The 25,393-nt window shown below is 37.9% G+C and overlaps 1 protein-coding gene across 2 annotated transcripts in view; it reads left to right on the forward strand.

The window, feature by feature from the left end:
* The window catches only part of mgat4c (mgat4 family member C), a 142,145-nt gene that overhangs the window by 59,542 nt on the left and 57,210 nt on the right, over positions 1-25,393 (forward strand). Inside the window, exons 3-5 of one of the 2 annotated variants that reach the window (XM_041998118.1) lie at positions 1,622-1,692; positions 8,855-8,917; positions 13,733-13,816. The gene's annotated coding sequence lies outside the window, so the exon portion shown is untranslated. The remainder of the gene's footprint in view (positions 1-1,621; positions 1,693-8,854; positions 8,918-13,732; positions 13,817-25,393) is intronic. The other variant, XM_041998117.1, reaches the window with a different exon arrangement.

Below are 25,393 nucleotides of genomic sequence, written 5' to 3' on the forward strand. Positions count from 1 at the left end.
AGGTAAAAATGTTATGTTGCTCTGAAAATGTGGGGGAGTGAAGCTGTGATCAGGTGCAGATGAAATGATAAGGTACAATGGATGCATGTGGGTGGTTGTACCTCAGTTTGAGAATTTTCTTGGAAGCAATGGAGGTCACATTGGAAAACAGGCTGCTTGTTAACAATGAGCCCTTCCCAAAAAGAACCATAACAAAAATTAAAAGAAAAGCAGCTTATTGACCAAAACTTAGCTTAACTTCTTTTCCAAAGTCTGAGATTGTAGGGAAAAATGATTTTTGCACAAACAATTGTACTGTTTAGTCAACAAGAGCAAAGCTTTTCTGGGAATTATTAAGTAATTTAGAAAACAATGCCCAGGAAAAATTATGAGTAGTCTGTATCCTCGCTGCAGTACACAGCATTAAGATAGATCTGTTTGGAGAATCAGGTAAGAAACCTTGTAAGGAGTTTAGCTAGGATCTGCTGAGAAGAGAGCCACAGAAAAGTGAATTTTCACAATGTGAAACAACAAATTTCCCAGGGCATCACTTTCACATCAGTTTTTTACTTACTTCACTAAAGAACATCCTTGTCCTGCATCATTGCATGATCAGTGCACGTCCAAAATGTGGTTAGAATTTAGCCCAATATAAGCTGTTTCTCAGTTTATAGACTTTTTTTTATACAATGAATAGTTTTATTTCACAATTTTTAAATGATGTGTATTACACATTCACATCATTTACAAAATCCACACCTAATGATGGGTTTAGCACAAGGAAGGAGTCTCTTAGAAAAACTTAAATTTGATTGTTTACAGCCACACGAAAAAAAAAAAAAAAAAAAAAAATCAGCAAATGGCATTTTTGGAATTAATTAATTGGTTTTAAGTTAAAAGTGAATTTGGCAACTTCGTGCACCGTCTCTGGCTCCTCATGGCAGCGGGGGGTAATCGGCTGAATGGCTAACTTCAGTGTTCAGGAGCTGTGTAATGGTGTGTAAACTGTACAGTAATTCTGACATAAGAAACTGGTCTGTGCTCACTTTCTTCTAGAAAAGAGAAGAACAGGCAAGGCGACCATGCTATTTCACCTCATGTTCAAATTAAATGCACTAATTCAGATCCAGAATGTGCTACTTACAATATATATATATATATATATATATATATATATATATATATATATATATATATATACGGGAGAAAGGAAAAAATAAAGTGCAACTTAGAATGGATAACAATCTGCTCTCTGTAAAGCTCTTCTAGTAAACGGGGGCACAGAAACCAACTGAGCGAGGAGAACCTCGCTAAATAAGGTCATCTCCACACATCCTTTGATCCCTCCTTTCTTCATCTCAGAGGCAAGTGGCATATAACAGGATCTATCTTTGTGAACAGTTTTGAGCCCCCAAAATTACAAACAAACTAGAGGCGAGTGATCGATAGTGTGTGTCTCACAGAATGATGAACTGGCACTTCAGAGGGGGAAAATCAATGTCGTGTTCCCTCTCCTCTCTCTCTCTCTCTGTGTGTCTGAAACTCTCTTTACAATCCTTATGCTGCAGTGTTTAAGTGGGTTTCCTCAGAGTTGTGTTTCTTTCTGTGATTTAATGCTCCTTTGTTTCTTGTTCCTTTTTAGCTTGGAAGACCCCTGCCACTTTGATGAGTGAACGCACCCACTAATAATGGCACACAGGATACACAGTGGACGTAAGTGCTTCTATTTTGATTTACCATCCTTGTGGCCCTCCATTTCTGCTGCCCTTCTGACCCCTGACTGTTGATAAGTATAGCATAACATTCTTTAAACCATAGCAGGGCATTGAATGAAACTGTCAAAATGAAAAGATCTACTCACTGCAAAACATGCCTTAGACAATTTAATGCATGTTGTTTGTTTTCGTAGTGACACTTTTAGTTTTATGCAGCAGCCTTGGAGGGAAATACAAGTTTTACATCCTCAATAAAAAAAAGAACTTATTTATTCAAAATATAGAATTGAAAAAAGTTCCCAGGTCAGAAAATTGGATTTTAAAAGCTCTGTCTGAAAAATTTAGCTGTTGTACTCAGTCTGGACAATCCTTGAGGATGAAATTCACAACATAAGAAGAAGAATTCACTGGACAAATACTGGCTCAGACCTCAAGCCTCTTTTTTGGTGAAGCATCTGAGACCTTTTGTCCAGAAGCAAGTGCGACACTCTTGATTTGATAACTTTAGTAAAAATTGAGTATTTATCAAGTGATCCTTCCAGAGAATCAGAAGTTATAGCAGTACTTGATGATTAACTCAACAGTTGGGGATTTAACTGATTTTAAGGAGTTCATGTGTATTTGTCTAAGCTGAAAAGGGAAGGATTCTCAAAAACTATCAAAAACTATGCTGCCAACTCTACAGTATTAGATGAATGAATGAATGAATTAATGGTTTATTTCTGTTACAATCTACAGTACAAAACTTGAATTTTGTACATTCAGCTATATATATATATAATAACATAATAACCCCTTTAAATTATTATTCTTAATTATTTGACATCCCAATTATTTTACATTGCAATTCTTAATATTTTACCTTTTAATGTTTTTTTTTTTTTTTAACTCAATAGAGATCTACACAATTGTAGATCATCATCCAGTTCATTTCATAATATAACCAAATATGTAACACATAGCTTTCACAATGCCTCACTCAGCCCTCTTAAATTATATATTTTTTTCTCTTAATTTAAAAAATTGTTTTACAATACAATACAATACATTATACAATATCTAGGGACTTTAAGGTGCCAGACACTATAAAGAAGTTATTAGTTTCATGATAGTAAGCTTTAGTTATTATTCTGATAGCTATTTTCTGAAGTTTAATTATGGGGTCAATATGTTCTGTATTTCCCCAAACCTCAACACAATAAGATACATCACACACACACACATATATATATATATGTGTGTGTGTGTGTGTGTAAAAAATAAACTATACGCAGATATTTCTTATTCAAAAAGTCATTTACTCTGAAAACAATACCAATAGTTTTAGACAATTCCTGTTTTATTTATGTTATACTTGTCTTCCAACTGAATTTATGACCTAAACTTAATCTTAAAAATGTGGTTCCATATACTCATATACTGTAGTTTCAATTTCAACTCCATTTAGGACTAACTGAATTTCATAATTTGCCCTAACACCACCATATCATATTGCTGTAATTTAACTGAACAATATTTTACTTAACTGAACAGCAGGAAACAACACAAATACTGACTTTGTTTCAATATGTCGACATTCAAATGTTCTTAAGAGTAGTCATGAGTGTTTGTAGGATTTGTTCTTAGCTAAAAACAAATCAAAGAAAGTCACATTTGTGTGAATGCCACAATCTTTGTAAAATGTTTGTAAGTAGGACATAAGAATAAATTTGTTGTTAAGAATGGTTGATGAATAAGGGCCATTGCTTCTTGTCCTATCAGCAGAACAGTATTTTCACAGATCCAGTCAACATTTTCATCAACATTTACCTCAACATTTGCATATAATTCTGCATATTGCATTTATCTATAACATTTTAATAGTATTATAAAGGGGTTAACATACTGGGGTTCATGTACAGTCATGTGAATGACTTGTGAAGTTTGGCTTCATTAAGTCTTCAGTTCCAGCCAACAGTTCAACTGCTTGCTTTGTGCTAATCAGCAAATGTTTGATAAACTGAAGTGGCTGGGACTATAACTGCACCACCTATCAGTTTTTTTAGCATTACCATTAACTGTTAACATGCATTTCAACATGCTAGTGTTTAACTTGGATCACCTCTGCAGATACCATCGCTGTAGACTCTTTAATCTCCCTAAAAGTGCCCCAGAGACACATTTTTTTTTCATCCGGTTTCACGGTCTTTACATCACATTTCTCCATACTTGCATGTGTTAGGGTACATGTAATTTGCATAAGCTGGTGTGTTATGTGTTTGAGAGCACTCTGCGTTCAAATCTGTCAGCCTGTCTTGATCGTTACCTGCTTATATGATGTTGGTGAGCTTTCAAACAACCTCTGTTGGTGCTGGAAGGCAGCGCTGTCAGGTGTGGAGAACTCTTCCTGTCAGCCCTGCCTCATGAAATTTAGAGCTGCAAGATGAAGCCTGAGACAGCTATCCATGGGGTGTAGGCAGTGGGAGCAGAGACAGCCGAATCCATATAGATTTTTATCTACTGTATCCATCTATAGAAACTATTTGTCTTAGTTTCTTTGTCTTTGTTTGTCTCCTGGGGTGCAGCTTGGCTGCTGCGTGTCAGTAGCGAAATATTCACAATACGTGTGGGGAGTTTGACAAGTCGCTCTGACACCTCCATCCTCTCCACCCTCATTTTCATTTCCTCTCTGGTGCCGGCTCACAGCTCACAGCTCCACCAGCCTGCCATTCAGCAATGCACTGTATGCTCAGTACAGTCATGATGAAAAGAAGAAACTCAGAGCACATTCCCTTTACATTTTATACCTGAGAAATGGGATTTTAAAAATAGAAAGACTGCACATCCACAGGGAAATATTGGCCAAAAATATTTAGTTTGAGCTTTTATCATTATTCTTTGAAGGCTTTCGTGCTAAAATTGGCACTTGAGAGTATTTTCTTAAAAATTCCTTTTGAGTACTTTTTGTTTTTCATTTGTTTGGGGGTTTTTTTTTATATATTTTTGTGGCCTTTTCTAATTATATATAAATACTTTATAACTTTATAAATAAAGTTTGATTTGATTATTTGATTTGAGATGTAGCTTACTCATGAGAATTTAAAATTTAAAGTTTTTGGATCTGTCTTTAGATTCAAATGTAGTTACGGTGGACAGCAGGTATCGTGACATCTTATCTCAGCACCTGAATTTCAACATTTCCTTCTGAAAATATAAAAAAGAGAGTGATAATGAAAGATAAAAAATATGTTTGCTAAGCTCAGTTTCTTGGAAGAATTATTCCTGGAAAATGTCTGAATAAAAAATAATGCTACCCAGATACAAAGAAATAATGTGTATAGAGCTGTTTTCATGCACAACACATAACTTGTTTGCACTTTGCGGAGCGTGTACAGACAATTTGGTCCAGACTTGTGTTGTAGCCGCTATTCACACCTGAACTTCACAGTGGGAGATCATCTGGTAGATAGGAGTGCTCACAGCTGGCGATGTGAGGAAAGGTTGTGTGGGTAGAGTGCAGAAGATGTAGGACATGAAGTAAAACATATGCTCTGAATACCATTTAGCAACTGGAAAGCAAAAAATAGTTCAGCAGAGAAGAAGCTGCTACAACACAAAACGCTATTTTACACATGGTTTCTTTGTTATTTTCTAAACCTTGTTCTGCGTAGCTGGCTGGAAAATAAACAAAATGTCCTGAGTGATTGTTGCCAACCTTTCCAACAAGCCAACCATGTTTAAATGAGACATGGTTGAATGCACAGCATCTTTGGTAATGGTAACCAGATATCTGTTATTTGTATATCTGCTGTCTACATATATTATCATTTGATGTGTAAAATGCTGAAAAAGTAAAGCTGTAATAATATAGTGAAGTGATTGTTTCTGTATGAGGAATGTTTAGCTGTTTGCATTCCCACCATAGCATGAAGTTCTTAGCATGATGCAAGTGTTTCCAATTTCACGTTCTTGGGAATGTTTAAGAAAAACGCTGATGTTTTCATCGGATTTTCAGGTGGTTGATGTGTTTTCCAGTGTGTGTTCTCTGTGTCCACTAGTGGGAGTGTACTCGTCTGTGTGTTCACATGCAGATGTTACGATGTGTTGTCATGTAAACAGAATAAATAATGTCAGACTGTTAGTTTTTTATGCAGGAGCAAAGTTTGAGCCTGTTCTGACTTTAAATAACTTCTGTTATGTCTTGGCGGAGCAGAGTCACCCCATTAGCCATTTTCCTAAAAGTTTATTTTCAGTGAGAAAAAAGTGCAAATGCTTGGAAAATGTTGAGTTTGTCAAAACTACCATGTACATGTGGACATGGTCTGAGACAGTTGTCCTCCCTGGTGGAGTTGTATGATGTCACTGTGCAACATCCAAATAGCATTTCTGGTCTTTAGCATCTTCTTTCCTATTCTACAGTCATTTAGCAGATGCTTTTACTCAAAGCATCTTACATCTGAGAGTAAGAACAACACAAGCAAGAATTCAAACAAGATAGGACATTCTTTCCATCACTTGTAGTTTTGTATTTTCCTCTTCTTCACCATACAGCATCCCCTATATTCAGTCTTAAAACAGACAACTTCACCTCGACCCCATCCTTATGTAGCTCAGTTTTTAATAAATATAGAACTAAGGTGTGTAAACACTTCTTAACTTCTCATATGTCAAAAACAGCAAAGCAACTGGCTCTACAGGGGGTCTGTGTAAATCCATTCCTGTGAGACAGAACTGATCAGCATCTTTTTCTTCATAATTCACCATCTTCCTGCAACATAATGATGGGCCTCAGGGGAAAAAGGTAAACAGTAAAAAAGTTGCACATCCTCCCATTTTTGCTCAGTTTCTGGAGCCACCCTTGTAAGTCATTATCACAGAGCCGAGGCCTCTATTTCCAAACTCTGCAGGAATATCAATATGGATTTAGGAGTCTCCCTGAAGCAAGGTCCTCAGCTAATTAAATCTGTAATCACTTTGTACTGTAAAAACACAAGCAGAGGAGAGGGATGAGCGGAGGGGGGCTACGTGGCAGTTTAAATGAGGGCCAGTGGAATTTTATTTAACGAAGAGAGCTAATTAGGTCAGAGCTCTTTATCCTCATAAAGTAGAGAGGTTTCCTGTCATCTAGTCAGACAGCTTACAGTTCTTTGCCCTCAAACAGAGATGGACTCCCTGTGAGAGCGTAAAAGTGAGGAAAGAGGTGCTGAGATGAAGACGGAGCATTGCCACTGCTGTCAAGGCTGCACCAGATATTTTACAATGCCTTCATTGTTTGAAGTCTGTTGTACAATGAGAACGATAATGGGATTCAGAGGAGCTGAAAGTGAATTCAAACAGATGCAGGTGCTGCTGAGATGTCCATGAACTTCTTCCATTTTTCATCTCAAGGGAAGCAGGATGTGTTGTTTTTTTTTTTACCAATGCCAAGTGTGAACGTGAAAGTCACTCGTGACAAAATATCAACACACACTTTCTCAAACTCAATTCGTTTTAATGAGTAACAAGACAAGAAATTGGTGTAACATTTTAGCATTGTTGTCAATCATATCCTGGAAGAGTTGCTCTTTGTTAAATATCTTTTATGAATCTGATCAATAAAATAACAATAATAATAATTATAGTCCATGTTTTATGTTCTTGTACATGTTTTGATATGCATGGTTGCTCTCTTAAACAACTAACTAGAGATAAATATTACATACGTTTTTTGCATAATTGAAAATATGAATTCTCATAATATGAAGAGCTCCAAAAGAAATATTAAAGACAGCTTATAAAGATCACTTTCAAATCTGAATTATTGTTTATCTATATGTATAATTTTAAGTGATGTAGTTTAACAGATTGATGCAAAGAAATGATTGTGCTGTTATTATATCCTACATCCTGAAAATAAGGAGATGTCACTTTTGCCAAAAAAAAAAAAAAAAAAGATTAGAGACTGGCATAAAGAAGACAACTAAAATGAGGTCCTGGCACCTCTTGTGCCCTCATGTGGAAAGCTTAAATTTAGTTCTTCTTTATTAGTGAGGTTAAGCTAACACAAAAGCAGATAGCGAAACTGATTTTACATCCCAGCATGTAGTTAACTTGTCATGGCAATGATGAGTCCAGGGACGAAAAAAGCAGTCGAAGGTAGTGACACGTCTGTGATTCGTGTGGTGTTCAAACATTTGTTAATCATTCTGAGGCAGAAATGACCTTATTTTTAATTATATGTATGCACATTTATGATGACCACTGTGTGTATACTGCATTTGTTTGGAGTGTTGGTTCTGCATCTCTTCAGACATCAAACCTGTGTGTATGCATAATTCTATATGGAGGTGTTTGGTGGAAGCAGTGTAGTGATAAATGTGAGTATAAACGTGAACATAAACTCAACGGAAATTTGTGTTTGATTATATATTACCAGCTGGTGTTGTGTTATACATTGTTGGAAAACCTGATTAGTTGGGGTGTTAAATTTAATCGTTTCTATGATGCATCATGGTACGGACATCGACGATTCTACATCGATGGAGCAACAAAACATAATTGATTATAAGAGCGTGATGTATGTATTCTGCTGCTGCTTGCATGTGTGGCATGATCCAGCTGCTGCAGCAGCTCCACAGACTCAAGGCTGAATCCATTTTGAAACCTTCACATAGAAAAACTTTAAACTAAGCAAATATACATACATCAGTATCTCACTGGAAATACATTCATTGTCTCTGGGAAATTATATAAGATTACACATGAAAATGTGTAAAAGCCCATAAGTTAGCTTAAGACTAATGTCTATGGAAAATACCATTGGCAAGCTAGCGGTTAGCATGCAGAAACAAACTAAAGGCATTTAAACAACTTTGTCCATGAATAAATGTTTACCTTTGACAACATTCTCTGTGTTCGGTTACAAATTGACTAGAATATGTACAGACGAATGTTTTCTGGCCATGAAGTAGAACATGAGAAAGATTTTTTTAACTTCCATGTCTGAACTGACTACGGAAAGACTGAAGGGAAAAAACACACTGCTTTACTGCAAGAAATTTTGATGATGTCACATTATAGTAATGTTTCTTGATTTTGTAAAACGTGTATGAGATGTCATTTGTATTTTGTATGTGTTCCATGAATAAGTGTTTTTTACATTTTTAACATTGCGTGGGCTCTAGTGTCCTTTTATTGTTCAGCAGGTAGATGAGAAAGTGGGTCAGGAAGACAGTGCTGTTTTTAAGGATCCCCTGCTATGCTATGTGAGTTAACACCACACAAACAAGTGCATTCAGCAACAACAAAACCAGTTATTTACCTCGTCTTTTTGTCTGGTCTGTTTGCTACTGAAGCAACATTTCTGAGGGTTTAGTATCCGTGGTGGTCTGGTCTGTTGCCTCCACTATTCATGAAAACTCCAAAAAAAAAAAAAAAAACAGCTCGTAAACTTTCCGCTTCCAGAACAAGGTCGGGAGGCGGAGGAGAGATGAAACTGGCTGAAACTGCAACTAGCTTCAGGGTTAGCTGTCAACTTTGTGCTGCGTTTTGACTAATTGATTAGGCCATTAGCTAGTACACATCCCTATTATTGATCAATTGAAAATGTCTTATATTTGCGTTACTTTTTGCCTGTTACAAACATTCAAATTGTGAAGTGGATTGAGGTTTTCAGGTCTCCTTGTCAAACTTTAAAGGCAGGTCCAGCAAAGGATTGTATCAAAAAACTTTGGGAAAAGTTGCTTTGCTTGGATCAAAAACAACCAAGGCAAAGTATACTCTAGTCTGCATTGACCACTTTATTAAAGGTTCGTAAATCACTTTTCTTCATTTGGTTAGGGTCTTTGTTTGTTAGCTTCTGCCATGCTGTGGGTAAAGCTCATGGGGCAATAAAAGCCATAGCTGATATCATGTTTTAATTTTAAGATTGCTGTTGAGCTCAGTTTGGTCACACTGAGACACAAGTTGAGCTCTTTTTAATTTTGGCTGCTATTGTTTTTTGCTTCATTCACCATCATATCCTAGCAATCTTCTTCAAGGTGAACATGTCATAGACTGGGCTACTATAAAGGATTTAGGCCAAAACAGAGAGAAATAGCTGGTTGCAGTTGTTTACATCAAACACACAAAACAACGATGCTATAAAAACACCAAAATGCATACTTAATGTAGCAGAAATTATGCGTGATTTGTCATGAAAAGTCTTAATGCCAACTGTTTTCGCTCATCCACGCACAAAGAATTTATAGACTTCCAAGCTTTTCCATGTTTTCATCTGATTTTTCATTTGATGTAGAGCTTATTTCAACCATCTGGTTTGATAAATCCGGGAACAGAACTGATGGATTTTTCTCCAATTCAAATCTTAAATCTTTCTTGAATAACATAAGTATCTATACCATTGTGTAGTTTAGCTTTTTCTAAAGGTATAAGGTGTGTGAACTTGCATCTAAACTTTGAAAATACTTGGACGTCTAGCATTTTCCTTTCAAAACATAAAAGCGGATTCATACTCATAGTCAGTTAATGAGAGGCTGATGGAATTATTTCGTTGTTTTCTTCCACAAGCTAATAAAGACACTGAACCTACTGGACAAAATATGTACTGGAACTGAAGTGAACCATCAAAAGAACTCTGACCTTGTGAGTTTACTGGCCGATACCACCCCTGCTGCCACCTTCAGATTAGGAGGAGAAACTGCAACATGACACCAAACGCTTGAGTGTGAGAGCAAACTCACCAGCGTCAGCTATATCGTAACCAACGCCGCGAGAGTATAAATCTGCCTTTGGATATTTTGTTTATTTGGCCTATACTTCATTTGAGCCTGCAACGGTCATGATTGAAGCCCTGCCATTGTTCCCTACTGGCAGCGATAAAAAAACAGAGATCAAATTAATTTCCTCCATATTGTTGTAGCCCAGGCCATGATGGGTCAGTGTTACAGGACTGTCTTACCACCATAGGTAGAAGGTTTTAACAACACTTTAACAACAATAAACACAGATTAAAACCATGTCACCCCCTCTGTTGTGGCAAAATATAAGAACACTTTTGTAAAAATGTCACTTAAAGACAGATGAAGAAGAAGGGGACAGCATTGACAGGATGATTCTCATTGTTCTCATTCTTTTTCCTTTTCCCTTTCCCTTGGATTTTTAAACCCAATAAGTCACTGTGAATCTTTTGCTTTTGCACGTTTGAGGTGATGAGTCTTTGCTGCTTCCATCCTCTGTGTTGCTCACATTTCTCTCTGTCCCGAGGGACCTTTGGCTAAAGAGCCTGGACTGAAGAGGCAGGCAGGCCAAGCACAGTATGTCAGGGTTAGCCCTACCCCAGAGAAATATTCACAGTGACTAGATTTTCTTTCCGATGCTCCTCATATTCCCCAGATTCTATGCTCATTTTCACCTGATCCTCTGTCAGAGCCATTTTGTGGGAAAAAACTACTTTAACAGCACAAAAACTCGAACAAGGGCTAAAAGTTCAATAATTGCAAATGCAAGGTGGTCACAGTCCTAGCGCCAGGCAGTTTGCTGGTCTTACAGATTTCATTTCATTTTTAAATCTGGCTGATAATAGCATCCATTATTAGGGTTACTAAACGTGTCCATGTGATCTGATTGCAACTGTTATCATGAAGATGTCACATCACCAATGTTGCTGCAAAAGGAATGCATTGAGGAGAATCTCTCATCCCAGCCTGTCATATTCATCTCACAGCGATCTGAATTAATATTAGTGATTGGTGCCCCAGTCACGTTCTGTCCCGTCTTTTCATTCCAGCATCTGGATTTAATTGGTGCTACGCTGTAAAGCTACAGCTGTTCGGCCTGTTAGGACAATAAATTACCCCAATTAGCAGTTGAACAAAAGAGGCTGCTTGACACCACAGCACATTATCATGCCTGGAGATTGCAGTGCAAAGGAATGAGGCTTCTTTCAGACATGAGGTTGTACCCAAACACCAGCCCCCATCGTCTTACTGATCAAAGCACCAATCTAGTCCTGTGGATGAACAGAGCAGGGCGATATTGTTTTGTTTTTTTTTGGCTTGCATCAGTGGGTATCATTGGTCTCTGGAGCTGCGGGTGTATAAATTAAATAGAAAAAGTGTCAGTGTTTGAAATCAATGCTAGGTACGTTGTGTAATTGCTGGGTGGATGATTAATTGGTGTTTGCATCATGAGTTGTGGATACATCCAGGTTTTCTGGCAGCCTCCTGCCATATCGATGGCACCGGTAATGAAGGCAATAATGAGGGACGGTTCTGGAGGATGTGGAATGGGAGGAACAATAGGAACATCTGCGCCTCTCTATAGTTAGTGTAATTGAGACCATATTTCATTTTGCCGTGTGAAAGCTAGCTGTTGTATACTGCTGTCTTCTTTCCTTGAAAGATGAGACATTTATTTGCTGCTGTTTCACTTTCTGCAACCTTAGCAGCTCAGGTGGTCTACCTACTGAGTGAAATGTAGGCTAGCTGCTGCCTTCGTGGCGGCCTCCATCTTCCACATCTTGGTGTGAGCCGTGCCATCCCTTTGCACCACCACTTGCTGTGAATGTGCCATTAAACCAGCCAAAGTTTGACAAGAAAAATGAAGGGTGCTATTTCCTGTGGCCTCGAGTGTCTTTGTGAATAATGAGCATGTTGCCTGGAACCCTCTTGTCTCTCTGCCTCTCTGTCTCTCTGCTGTCAGTTTTACTCTTCCTCTTGAAGTTGATGAGAGAGTGGACGGGTCTGTAGAGTACCAATAGAAATATATCTGGGAAACCCAAAGGAAGAGGAGTAGCTGCCATGGGAAGTAGATTTTGTGAAATCCTTATGTGTGCATTAGAGAACATGCTATATATAAGGAAATATCTATGACTACATTTATTGTAAGCCTAATGAACTGGTCATGTTTCCCATCTTTTATTAATAGTATTCTAATGTTAAATTTGTCAGATCGTAGGGAAAATGCGGCTTTCACAAGCCGCAGAGAAGAAATGGGGCCACCAGTGCTGCTTCCTCACCCAGCCTCATTTTTCCAATTACTAGTGTGTGAGCAAACAGTCTGACACGACTGACCTTCTCCTTGGAGTGCTGTGGTCATGACTGGAAGGATCTCCCTGCTTATTATGACAGAAGTGTTATGGTAATGGAAGGAAAGTCTGCACTGCGGTGATAGCGCCACAGGAGTGGATAGCCTATTATCCGCCACTGTGTGGTGGTAGTAATGGTGAGACAGAGGGCATTCTATCTGTTATGGTGATGATGCATTTAGAACGGGTGGAGATATTATATATCAGTGGAAGATAATGGCAGGAGAGAGCCTCCTCTGGGTTATGGTCATAATGCTGAGAAAATTGTGAAAAGGTTTGCACAGAATACTGTATACAGTGTGCCAGTGTGGGTTTATGATGATAAATTAGGGGGAGTGTCAGGGTTTTTCTCCCTCTGTTGTAATATTGGTGGGGGGTGGGTGCAGCCTATGCATTCAAAGAGCGTGAATATCCAGGGAATGAAAGACAATGTGTGCACGTGTGCATATGACAAACAAGAGCCAGGCAGTAAAAAGAGAGCCTTAGTTAGCTGTCTGTTCAGCGCTTCACCGCCCCTCTGATGTATGTTTATGGCCCATCATCTCTAGCCAATTACCCTGCTTCAGTGTAGGAGCGCAGCGCCTCCTCATCACAGCCATCAGTGTGCAAGTGTGAAGAGAGACGGCGACAGTTAACATTGCTGGACATCCTTGGCAAAAGCGCTCTTTTTTCCTTAGGGGACCCTGGAGATTTGTTCTAAAAAGTAAGCCAGTGGGTAGCACGGTCCGTCGAGTTTACAGCTGCTTTGGGAATTGAAAGCTTGTTTATTGTCTGCATGTCCGTGGGTGGAACAGTATCTGTGCAAACTTTCTACATCTCATGTTTCCCCACGCACTTTTTGGCTCTGATCATTATGAGCAATATGGATCACTCCCAGGTTGACGTATCGAGGTGTACATGCATTTGGATGCTGTAAATGATGTGTGATCCTGTTGCATTGAAAACTGAACAGCTGTGAAATAACCTTGGCGTGTTGGATCCTTTTGTTTTCTAGGTACAGCTGAAGCAGACGTATTTGTGAATCCCCTCCATGCCAACCTGCAGACTCTGTCCCACAAATCCATCTGAATTTTACAAGGTACCCTTTTTATTTCTATTTCTTTTTTTTTCACCTATTTTTGCATGTGTAGCAAATCTGTTTTCTGCTACTCCAGAGCAGCTGCCTCAGTTTACTTTTACAAAAGAAATGTTCAGCTGAAGTAAAGTGACATTATAAAAGGTAAATGGCATCAAACTCAGAGCTCAGGCAGAATGAAGACCAATTTGCCTTTTTCAGAGAGTTGTTTGTCACACTCTCGACACCGACGAGGAGCCTGCCTTCATCTGAAGCAGCGCTTAAACTTTATATTTGGATTATTTTTCTTTGAAACTGAGAATGGAGCGTGGCAAGACAAGGATTTATAAATATAAATATATTTAGAGTGTTTTTTTTCTTTTTGGATCCACATTCAAACTGTGTGACAGATTGAAACTGCAAAGCTGTGTTTGTGTTGGCTAGACGATGGAGCGCTCCTGCCCAGAGGGTTTATCAGGGAGAGAAAATATTGACCGCCAACAGTTGCACTTTGGTGTTATTGCTTTTCACACTTGTGCGATACAGACAGCAGTCGCCAACACAACAATTGTAAACCCGCATCCATATTGACAGCCGCATTGCTCTTCTGTGCAGGGCTACATATCAAGCTTATGGTGTTTACTTTTTAGTTTATTTCATCAGAGTTCTTTCTGTGCAGGCAAACAGTGTAAAAGTGCTGGAACTCAGTGAGAAGAAAAGAATAATACTTAATGTTTAGGTGGCATGCAAAACCCAAAGGAGCCTTTAAATTTCCATCTGAATTAAAGCTACAGACTGAACAGCTGCTGAATGTGTGTGAAAGTGTGAGTGTCTCTCAATATGCTTGAACGTTTCACTCTCTGAACCAGCCTGTCTTATAATTAGGACACAGTTGAAGTCAATTCATTGCCTCTGTATGAGAGTATAGCTGTCAGCTATCAGCTATCACCACATGGCCCTGTGTTGTTTTAATTATAACCTCGCCAATATCATATTTCATTATTTACATGCCAGTAAAAGCAATAAACAGCGGCAGCATAATGAATTGTTTATGAAGTAATTTGGTGTTATGTTATTAGACTGTTGTGTATAGATGAACTTATTTTGTTTTTCTGAGTTAGATACTTTTGTATTATATCACACAAAATCAAATGTTAAATATGGGAAATAAAAAAGACGCTTTCATTAACTATATTACAAAACTTCATATTCAAAAAGTTTTCTCAAGTGTACCAAAATCTTAAATCTGTAATTAGATTATTTGTTTGATCTTATATTTAACAGACAGTCCAAAGTTTGCATTTAGAAAAGATAAAAAAAAAATCTAGAGTTTAACACCAGCAACACTTTCAGAAAAAGTTAATGCAGAGGCATCTTAACCCCACTTTTCAATGGTGGATAAGAATTGCGCCCATTCCAGCTGAATACAAGATTTAAGCTGCTCAGTAGTCAATTGTTCCATTTCTCTCTCTCATAATGCATTTTCAATAAGAGACTGATCTGGACTGTAGGCAAGCCAGTCAAGCACACACTTTGTGCCTACGATACTGTGCTTCTGAAAAATTGCCACTTACACTCAGAGACGAGTGCTATCATATGCTCTGATATATCATGTCTTTTAAGATCACAATAAGACACCTCTGCATTGACATGGATGCATCTGCATACCATCACAGATGCTGTTTTTTTGCATCTTTTTCTCATAACAGTGACGTAGAACCTAATCTCACTTCCCTGAAGGCAGCTAAAATGTGTACTCACCTGGCAACAGTGCATGTTTCCACTGTCTTTGTGTCCACCTGAGATGAGCTTGTGTCCAGAGAACTTGGCAGCATTAGCATAAAAAGCTGACTTTTAGCCTGCGTCTTGATACACCTTCTGACTGAGTTGAGCAAAAATGGTTTTTCAAGGTAGGGGGTCTGTTATTTTATTTTATTTTTTTTACTCCATGTCTAAATACAGTAAGAGCACTGTTACCACAACTTTTTGTTTTACAAATGTAGCACATTTTTAAGTGGTGGACTCCAGAGAATGAGACGTTAGACATTCTCAAACAGCAGGGACTTGAAACAGCTTATTCAAGGTGATCCACCACATTCTCATCTGTTGAAATGGCATGCGGGTAAATGTTAAAGATTCATGCTAACAGCTGTTTCTTCGACAGGACAGCAGGGCACAGAGCATGACTGTGTGCTTCGATTTTAAAATGGGGGAAGCCCTGCAGAGCTGGATTTCGAAGAATAATGTGTACAGTTAAGGCTACTGTATGAGGGAAGGGAATAAGCACAGGCTTGCCTTAATAAAAAAAAGTGTTAGAAGCACAGTCCTGGAGGTAGGAGAAAACATTCAAACTGTCTGCTGGAAAGAAATTCAACTTGATAACTCAATCTGTGGAACAGTTTGATAAAAACTGAGCCATTAAGAAACTAAAATTTATATGGAGTCTGATACAAAACCAGAGTAAAGCTTGTTCCAAATAGTAAAAAAGGTGCCGGATTAGGCCAAATTATTCATTTCCATAAACCACTTTTACTTGACATTTGCCTGCCTGTTGAATTGTGAAGCAGCACACTCACAAAGGTCTTGAAATATAAAGGTGCGCATGTGTTTCAGCTGACATGTCTGGGATATTTCACAATAGCTGCAGTAATAATGTATTCTATTTGCAGACAGTCATGCATTCAGCATTCAGTAGCACTGTAAGCACATAGTGTATTCACAGCAAAAGTGTTGCTACCATCATTTGCTCTCTCTCTTGAGCCCTCATGCACCCAGACTCTTGTTTATTCCTACATTTGTTCTGTCTCATTTGCACTCTCTCTGTACATATTATGTACTTTTTCCTCCTTTACTCTGTCGTTGAGGGAGGCACCATAGCAAAGGAAAGCTGGGTCATGCCTTCATTAGTGCTGCAGTGAAATGTATACATCATGCAAAAGTTTGTGTGCACTTCTCCCAGTAAGCGAAAACATATACATCAGGTAAACTATATGAGAGTAACATAACAGCTTTCTGTCCTCCACTACGACAGGTCATGGCCTCTTTGCAACAGCATAGTAGTGACCATTTAAATTATAATCTGACAGGTTGATTGCAAATTTACAGCCCACACAAAGGCTTCACCCCCACAAATAAAAGCAGACCTCTGTAGTGTACAACGTGGCAAGCTCCAGCCAGATACTGTTTTTTTTTTTTTTTTTTTTTTTTTATTTCTTTCATTGTCAGAATTGGACTCTAAATCACAGTGTTGGGGAAAAATTATTGGGAACAGCTGCTGCTAAAAAGAAAAAGAAGTGTTGTCACCAATCAGCAAAAAGTTGCACCTTACTCAAAGCTGTCTACCTTTCTAAACAATGTGATGACAAGCTATTCTTGCTGCAGAGCGCAATAATAAGCAGATGATCCCCCCTAGAAACAACAGCTGGATTTTGTTTTTTTTTTTTTTTTTTTTAGGTTAGGCTCAAATGCTGGCCGTCACTCCTCATTCTTCAGCAGCAGGCAGCCATAGCTGTCACTTTCTGGATGTGCTATGTTTTAGTGGCACTTATCAGCTGGGTAAACACATCACAATTCAAACAGTAAGTGTTACTATAAAATCTTTATTGTCAAATTAACTGATGAATGTTACTGACAAAAATAAATTAGTATTGTCATAGAATGTATAAAAGTTTTTTTTTTTACTATTATAGTATTATGAAGATGTTTTATAGTGCTATGGTAAATTGCATAGTTAATAAAATTTGTTCCATTGTATTTCTAGAAGAAACATCTGTTTGAAATGCAGCTGCCACACAGACACCATCAACTCTTCCACCTCTTACCTTCCTACATTTTTTATCTTCATTGTTTTGGTGTAGAGTTCAAGAAGTGTTTTCTTAAATAATTTCAGGCCATTTAGGTTCAGTTCCATAAGGCAGAACAGAAGGAATGTCAGTCTCACTGTAGAATTCAGAGACTGAAGCATTCCCACCATTTGATGTCACCACCCAGATTCCATTGCAACTTTAAACCACAATTTTGATCTGCAGTTAATTTTCCAGCATTAAAAAACTAACATCTCTTGAATCTTTTACATTTTACATCTACAGTCTGTGGTACAGACCAGTCATATTAGTTCAGATTTCTTATTAATAAAATTGGTTTCCAGTCATGTCTTGAGTCGGCAAGCAAAATTACCCAGATAGCTGGAGGTAGGGCGAAACGATATAGAAACAGAACATACTGATTAAATAAAAAGAATAATCACTGATCAATATCAGTAATTATTGATATTATTATTATTATTATTATTATTATCTAAAAATTTAAAAAATATATTTTAACTGCAGCCCTGCCCATTTTGTGCTATTGCTTAATGACCTACTTTTAATAAAGACCACAAAAACACTGAATTCATATTTAACTGCTTATCCAACCACCTTTTTAAGCATAACTGAAAGATAAAAAAAGAAAGAAAAAGAATTCACCTTAAGAGATGTGAGTAATGTCAGTAAATACTGACTGTGGCTAGGACTGTAACCATCATAACAAACACCACTTAACAAGAACAAAACAAACTGTAGGCAAAAATCAACTCAACCTTCAGCCTAGTTTCAATATGGGGTATTTTTTTCCTCACCCCTGACCTCCTTTTTTCGTAACAATTTCGTCTGCCTCTCCTTGCTGCCACATCTTTTGCAGAACATGTGCTCTCTGTTGCGGTTTGATAGGGGTGGGTCTTGGTGACAGAGTGTGCCTGGGTCTGCGTTTGTGATTGTTTGGGAGAAAGTAATGACCTTAGCATTAAGTTACAAATAGGCTATAATGAAAAGGGAAGAGAAACTGAGTTTTTCTACTTAACTTTTTATCAAACCAGTCTTATTTCTATCACACTACACATCTATTGATGGATATATATTGTTATTGAATTATCGCCCAGCCCTAGCTGAAGCTGTACTTTGGTTATTGGCTTATAGCTTATAATAGACATTAAAGCAATATTACATAAGTTTCCAACCTTAAAACCCTGTACTTCTGACTCACGTACAGTGACATTTATTATGAAGATTACTGGGGTCCTCATTACCATGCAACATCCCCAGGTTGAGGAACCACATTTGACACACTAGGAACTAGATATCAAGACACTGGCCATTTTGAACACAGACCATGGGTGTTTCAGCTAAGAAATACAAAGGAAGCAAAGAGACGAAAGAAAATGTGACAGAGGAAGATATGAGACATTGGACTGTCTTCATACTGGTTAGCGAGTGCTCAGAGAAGAGACAGGATGCAAGACGGATATTGAGTTGGCCTTTGTTAGTGGGAGCCACAATGTGAAAATCCTCCATAGCTGCGAAACTTTGATGATGTGAAATTGACTTCATATTGTAAGAGACCCACCACACTGACAGCTAGAACAGAAGGGTGCATGAAAAATGTAACAAAACAGTAATTTCTAGGGGTTTTGCATGGCCATCCAACTCTTCAGTCGTTTAGCCAGAGGTTTGATGAAACATCAAACTCCTGGATTCCATAGCACACCGTTATTTTGCATTATGGCTGCAGCATGGTCACTTGTGTTGATTGTGGTCACTCTGGACAATGATTTTGATTTCATCAGAAGCTGTACCAGATCAGAAAGAGGTCCTAAAAACTTTCTTCTCCAGAAACCTCACAGGGCAGAACCCAGGATTAAGTTAGGAAACCAGATCAAATTTCACCCTCTCAGATTTCAGTATATATCACACCAATACATTAATGAAACCAGTGGCTGCAGGCCAGAAAACTACCATTCAAAGAAACTAAACCATGAATGAAACACAAATTGTTATCACACTGCAAATTTTAAAGAACAACATTAATGTTTTTAAGATTTTTATGCAGGAGTTTTGGTCGTGAAGAGTGGAAGATGGAACAAAGCTGATGTGGTGACGGTGAAACAGACAGGTTGGAATTAAATAAATTTTGTCTCGACTTGGTTGCTTGAAAAATGCTAATATTTTGGTATGATCTGTTCCTGGCATAAAGCCCCCGACACTATAGCCACTAGGATCGTCAGGACGCACAAACTCCTCCACCACGGTAAGGTGGTGGCTAAGGGAGAAATTTCATGTGGTATGTGGTTTTGGTAAAACTGATCTGATATTTCTTTCTGAGGCAATATGATGAAGAGAATTTCAGTTCACTTACACATATGAAGTTCACTTCTCCAAATGGAAGATGTCATCTGTAATGGGCGAACTAGCGGTAAAAACTGTATAACACAGTTAAGGAAATGATTATACTACTAGGCCATACATTTAGTTTAGCTCCAAAATGCACTGGAAATCAATCAATCAAGATATTACATCAAAAACAAGAACTTTCCAGTACAGCAGTGAAGTACACATGTGCTTTGTAAAAAACATAAAAACTGACCAACTACTTCAAACATTGGTCAGCTGTTTTATGAGAAACTTGATATATATGAGTTTTTTATATTGTGGATACATACGTGCATATTAGTCAAGAAGGCTATCAAACTGATGAAATTGATACTATTTCAAGGTTTCAAATGTAATCTTTGTAATTGTCTTTTTCCATCTGAATTTCATTTAGATTCAGACTCACCAGAACCCCTTCATATTTGTGAAGCTTTTCATTTTCTAATTAAATTTGAACTCTACCAGGGGAAGACAGAGGCATACAGTACTGTGGAGTTTGGCAGCTTTTACTTACTCAATCATTTGCAATCCAAACTCCTTCCAACTATTAATTAGATTCATTTTTGTTTTTCTTGCTGGGATTAGAAATTAAATTATAGCCTTCTCTTGGAACTGATAGTTTTGCTAAATGCTATTTTGTCAGTCCTCAAGCATCTGATTTCTGGTGTTAAGTCTCACGAACCTGAGGGCTTCATATTTAATCATAATTCCACAAAAATAAATCCATCTTTAATAGGAATAAAATGCATTATATCTACAAATTTTGCCTTGTACACTCTTGTTGAGTATGTGTGAATCTAAAATAGTCTTGCTAAGAGGCAGGTTTAGACCAACAGTACAACAAAATATAACAATCACAAAATTAAGTAAAATTAAACTTTTTTTTTATGTGAATGAATAAGAATAGACTTTTCTTGGAGCAACTGTATATTACAGAGCTTATCCATGGATTTTTGGTCTAGATGGCACAGTCTTTAGTGTACACCCACTTGTTTTTTTTTTGCAAGCTGGTAACCCACTCAGCATTCTTCAATCCTCTATATGGTGTCAGAAGAAACTCGCACAGCAGACCCCACAGGAATGTCGATTCCCACCAATGCTTGTGGACTTGAAGTGGCTTCTTGCCCCAATGTCAGAAAAGAAAAGAGGAGTAGCAGAGCGAATTCAGGGAAGACTAGGGGCTTAATGTAGATCTGTCATCAGCTGGCTGCAGATCAAAAGAGCAGCATTGGCAGGCGGAGCACAGAATACACCGGAGCCTCCGATCTATGCCAAGCTCCAGCTTCTCTGAGGTAGACAAGCACAGAGGGGCTTGGCTCCAGGCAAGGAGTGTGTTTTTTCTGCCTTTCCTGTGTGGATGTGTGTATTTTTGGGCGGACGATGGAGAGGTGTGGGCACATAAACAATGTCTCAAGGCAAAGATCTGGCATGCGGAAATGTCACCAGAATCTGAGAAAAAGGAAAAGAAGAGAGAAATTGTGATGAACAGACACGTATGCTGTGAGATGTGGGATTTAGGGACGATGGAAAGCAGAGTATTTTTCTCCAAATGGGAGATTGGGCGGAATAAAACAATGGTACAAAGACAGAGTGATGCAAGCTTTCTTTATTGTTCACCTTTGCAGTATCAACATTCAGCTATTGAGGGGATTCAAGGACATATCTCAATAATGGCCTTCAGACACCCCCCTCCCATCTTTGTTGCAGTCATAATAGTTAAAAAATAATGTCTACTGAACATAAAAAAATCTTAAATAAAGAAAACCAGCTAAGTGGTGTTTTTGTCTAAATTGTCATGGCTGCTTGCAGCTAATGACCAGAAAGGCTGGTGGCACTAGGCCAGAACCATGGCTGATAATGGCCACTTGCTCAGTAAACCAGCTGGCAAACAGTGAATTCATAATATTTTTTAAAGCTACAGAAAATGAATACATTACAATTTTGATAATTCCACTCTCATACAACCTCTGTTGTTAAGTTTGCTTCTGTGCTTGCAGTTACAGCTGCAGCAGCCATGGATGCTAACAGCCCTTTAGATCGATAGTAAGGCTTGGCAATAGGGATCCCAAATTATATCTCAATATTTTTTGGTTAAATGATGATATACGGTATACATCTATTCCTTTTTTTTTTTTCTCCCTATAAAGGAATAATGAAAAGACAGTGAAGACACCTTCACCAGCCGAGCAGCAAGGCTCCCTCACATCCATATACATTTGCTGATTAACTTGCAAAGTATTTGCAATGCAGTAATTCTTAATTTGGGTCAAGAGTTTTCAGCAGCTGTATAAAGGGGTGATGTGTCAATCACAAACAAGCTGGTTCTAAGAGCACTTAGAACACAACTACAAAATGACATAGCAAATTATCTGGGATTAATGATTTCTTATTAAGATTTTCGCCTTTATTTCTTTGATTTGTTTGCAGTGCTTCTAGTTTCATTCTTTCATTTAAATGTTTGGTTAAAATATTACATAGTAAGTGTATTTACTAGCAGAAATACATAAAATAAGTTTTTTTTTTTCAAAACACTAAATAAAAATTTTATTACCAGCATACAAACCATTCATAATCGCTACATTAGGCTAAAATAGAAGCTCTGAGTGATACAAAATGAGGAGGTGTTTGGGAGTCTTCACATCACTAGTATAAAGCCATCCTGTTCTGCTGTTAGGATAAGGATAATGTTTTCAGCAATTTGGTAGATTCAGTAATGTCTCACTCTTTCTTTGTATGGTACAAAGGTAAATTAATTTATTGTAAATTACAGTACTTTATTAATAGCCAGAAAACCTTTCTTTATAGCAACAAAATATCTGCTGTGTTAAAGATTATTATTTCTCTTGCAGTAGTTTCAGCATGCATTCACACTAGCCCTTCTGCTTGGAAAGTCCAGTTTGTTTGGGAAGATGTGAATGTGCAACCAAACTCTGATTTACATCAAAAAAGCGAACACTGGTCCACCTAGAAGCATAGGTCTTGGTTTGTTTCAAGTGAACCAAATGTGGGAAGTAGACTACAGCACATGAAATTATTGATCCAATTCAGGGATTTGTGGATAAACACAGCCAGAACAAAGCTTTGAGAAATGACTTAATGCAGAGTGTGAACAAGATAAAAGCTCTGACAGAAATACAGTCAACTGAAGACTGCTAGGACCTGATGCAGGTCTGTGTTTTGCCCTGATGTAGTAAAACAGAAACTAGAGGTGTGCCATCACAGGTACCTAATGATTCCATTTGATTACGATTCAGGATGCTTTGATTAGATTATTAAATGATTTTAAGGATTTTCAAATCACCTTTTTTCCTTCACTCCATGGCTACTTCATGCATTTAAATCTATTCAGTATCCATTAATTCCAGTAACCAAATAAAATCATTCTTTTATTTATGTCAAACCATAACAGATATCCAACATATTTTCCCTGTATGTTCATAACTTTCCATGGAATCTACAGGAAAGATGTGTTAGCAATAGACAGGAGCAAAAACAGGTCTTCTGTCAGTTTCTGTCACATATACGTTGTCAGAATAGCTCCCCTTGGTTAATGAGCATGCATAGCACAGAAAACTGCAAATAACCTATCAATTCAGCACCACTGACCTCCCAGAAATTGCATCAGTATACAGTCAACTGTGACACCACATGTTAGTTTAGTGTATTTGAGCATTGCTCAAGTGCATCTATTGTATGACTAAACGTAAAGGGAAATGAGCTTAAAAACTCAGATGTAGTGTATGAAACTGTACTTATAATACCATTTTTTCTGGTAATCTTTTTGCAAGTAAAGTCAAACAGTCAGCACCGGTTCTTGTTCTCACTGGTTGCTTCTCCTCCTCTAACCTGGGCTGGGAACACATACACATATTTTATTTTGGCTTTAAACAGTTTACATATGGAGTAAGTCTGGTCCAAGCCTTGTTTGTTCTCATGTCTATAAAAACCAAAATGTTTCCAAATGCTCGCCTTCAAACCCAAAGAGTAAATCTCACTCTCAGTAACAGTGGCTGAAAGGCTGGTTGCCGCCTTCTGGTATTTCTGTTGTTTACTGTTTGCCACCCGGACACTTTAGGGGACGCACCGGTCTGGGTGGCACTTGTGATTTTTATGTTCCTGCCACGCTTAACAGCTGTGTTTCCATTATTTAAATATTCTGAAAAATAATTGATTTTGAACATTTACAAATCATAATTGAATCGGCATGTGTCACCTCACGATGAGTCAATAAAATAGTGAATCGGCCCACCCCTAACAGAAACTGCACCGCATTAACCCATAGATAAGCTAGCTTACTTGTTAGCTGTTTGCCTTGTCTTCTCCTTCGGTGAATCTTGATGCATTATTTCATACATGGAGGAAAAAACGTTAATCAAAAGGTTCAGTTTGTTCAAATGCAGTGCCAAAGCAACCTCTGATAGGAAGAATGGTCCAACCCCCAACTGAGCCAAGTTTCCAGTCGTACTGAGCCTAGCAGACTATTAGGTGTGAATACACCTTTAATGTTGTGATGCTGACTAAACAACACAATTATATATTCTGATTAGGTAAATGAAATAAACCCTTTGTCCACAAATGGATCTAAACTACACTGTTTAGAGCAATTTGAGACTGAAAGTCCTCATCTCAGTCAGCCTGTGTCCAAGACCTGCGCTCCTCCTGCACCTCTCTGTCTCTGACACTTCCTGTTTATTATTTAAAATGTGTTTTTCATGTCAGAATGTTGTATTATATATATTTCTATGATATGTCACTCTTAATAGCATTTTATATCAGACCAAGGCATGTATCACACTGCCAGCTATGATTCCAGTCATGGTGAATACAAAATGCATTTTTCATATGCAGTTTATATGTATGTATAACTTGCATGCAAGTGCTGCATGTAAACTCAAGAATATATCCTCTTAAGTAGTAGTTTTGGCTGAAATAGCAAAGCAACATAAATATTTTATGGTTTGCTTGTAGCGTTATCCAAAAACATCTTATTCCTGAATTCCTGGCCAGACTCAGCCACAGCCGCTGTGTGAACCAACGTATGTGTGTGTGTGTGTGTGTGTCAATGTATTTACAACCTGCTAGAGAATCTAATTAGCTTTTAAGATCATGTATGTTTAGTCAAATTTAATTTGATGCTCTTTTTTTTAAGTCTTTATATTATTTATAGCAAAGTGCATGAATGAACTGGTAAAGAACGCAGCCAGGCTGGAGTTACGTTGCAAACACAGATTTTCAGGCTGAAGAAAACCTGAGGCAAATTACAGAGGCGAGCAGAGGAAGAAAATCCTCTCTGACAACAAAGGTGCAAGCAGCACTCACTCTGTGTTTATCTCTCTAGCCTGAAGAGTTTGTAAAGACAGATATGCTGAAACCACAGCCTGACCTTGCTAATTTTACCCTAAAATGGTAGTTCAAT

The sequence above is a fragment of the Melanotaenia boesemani genome, chromosome 10, assembly GCF_017639745.1.
Source record: "Melanotaenia boesemani isolate fMelBoe1 chromosome 10, fMelBoe1.pri, whole genome shotgun sequence".
In the NCBI taxonomy this organism is placed as follows: Eukaryota; Metazoa; Chordata; class Actinopteri; order Atheriniformes; family Melanotaeniidae; genus Melanotaenia; species Melanotaenia boesemani.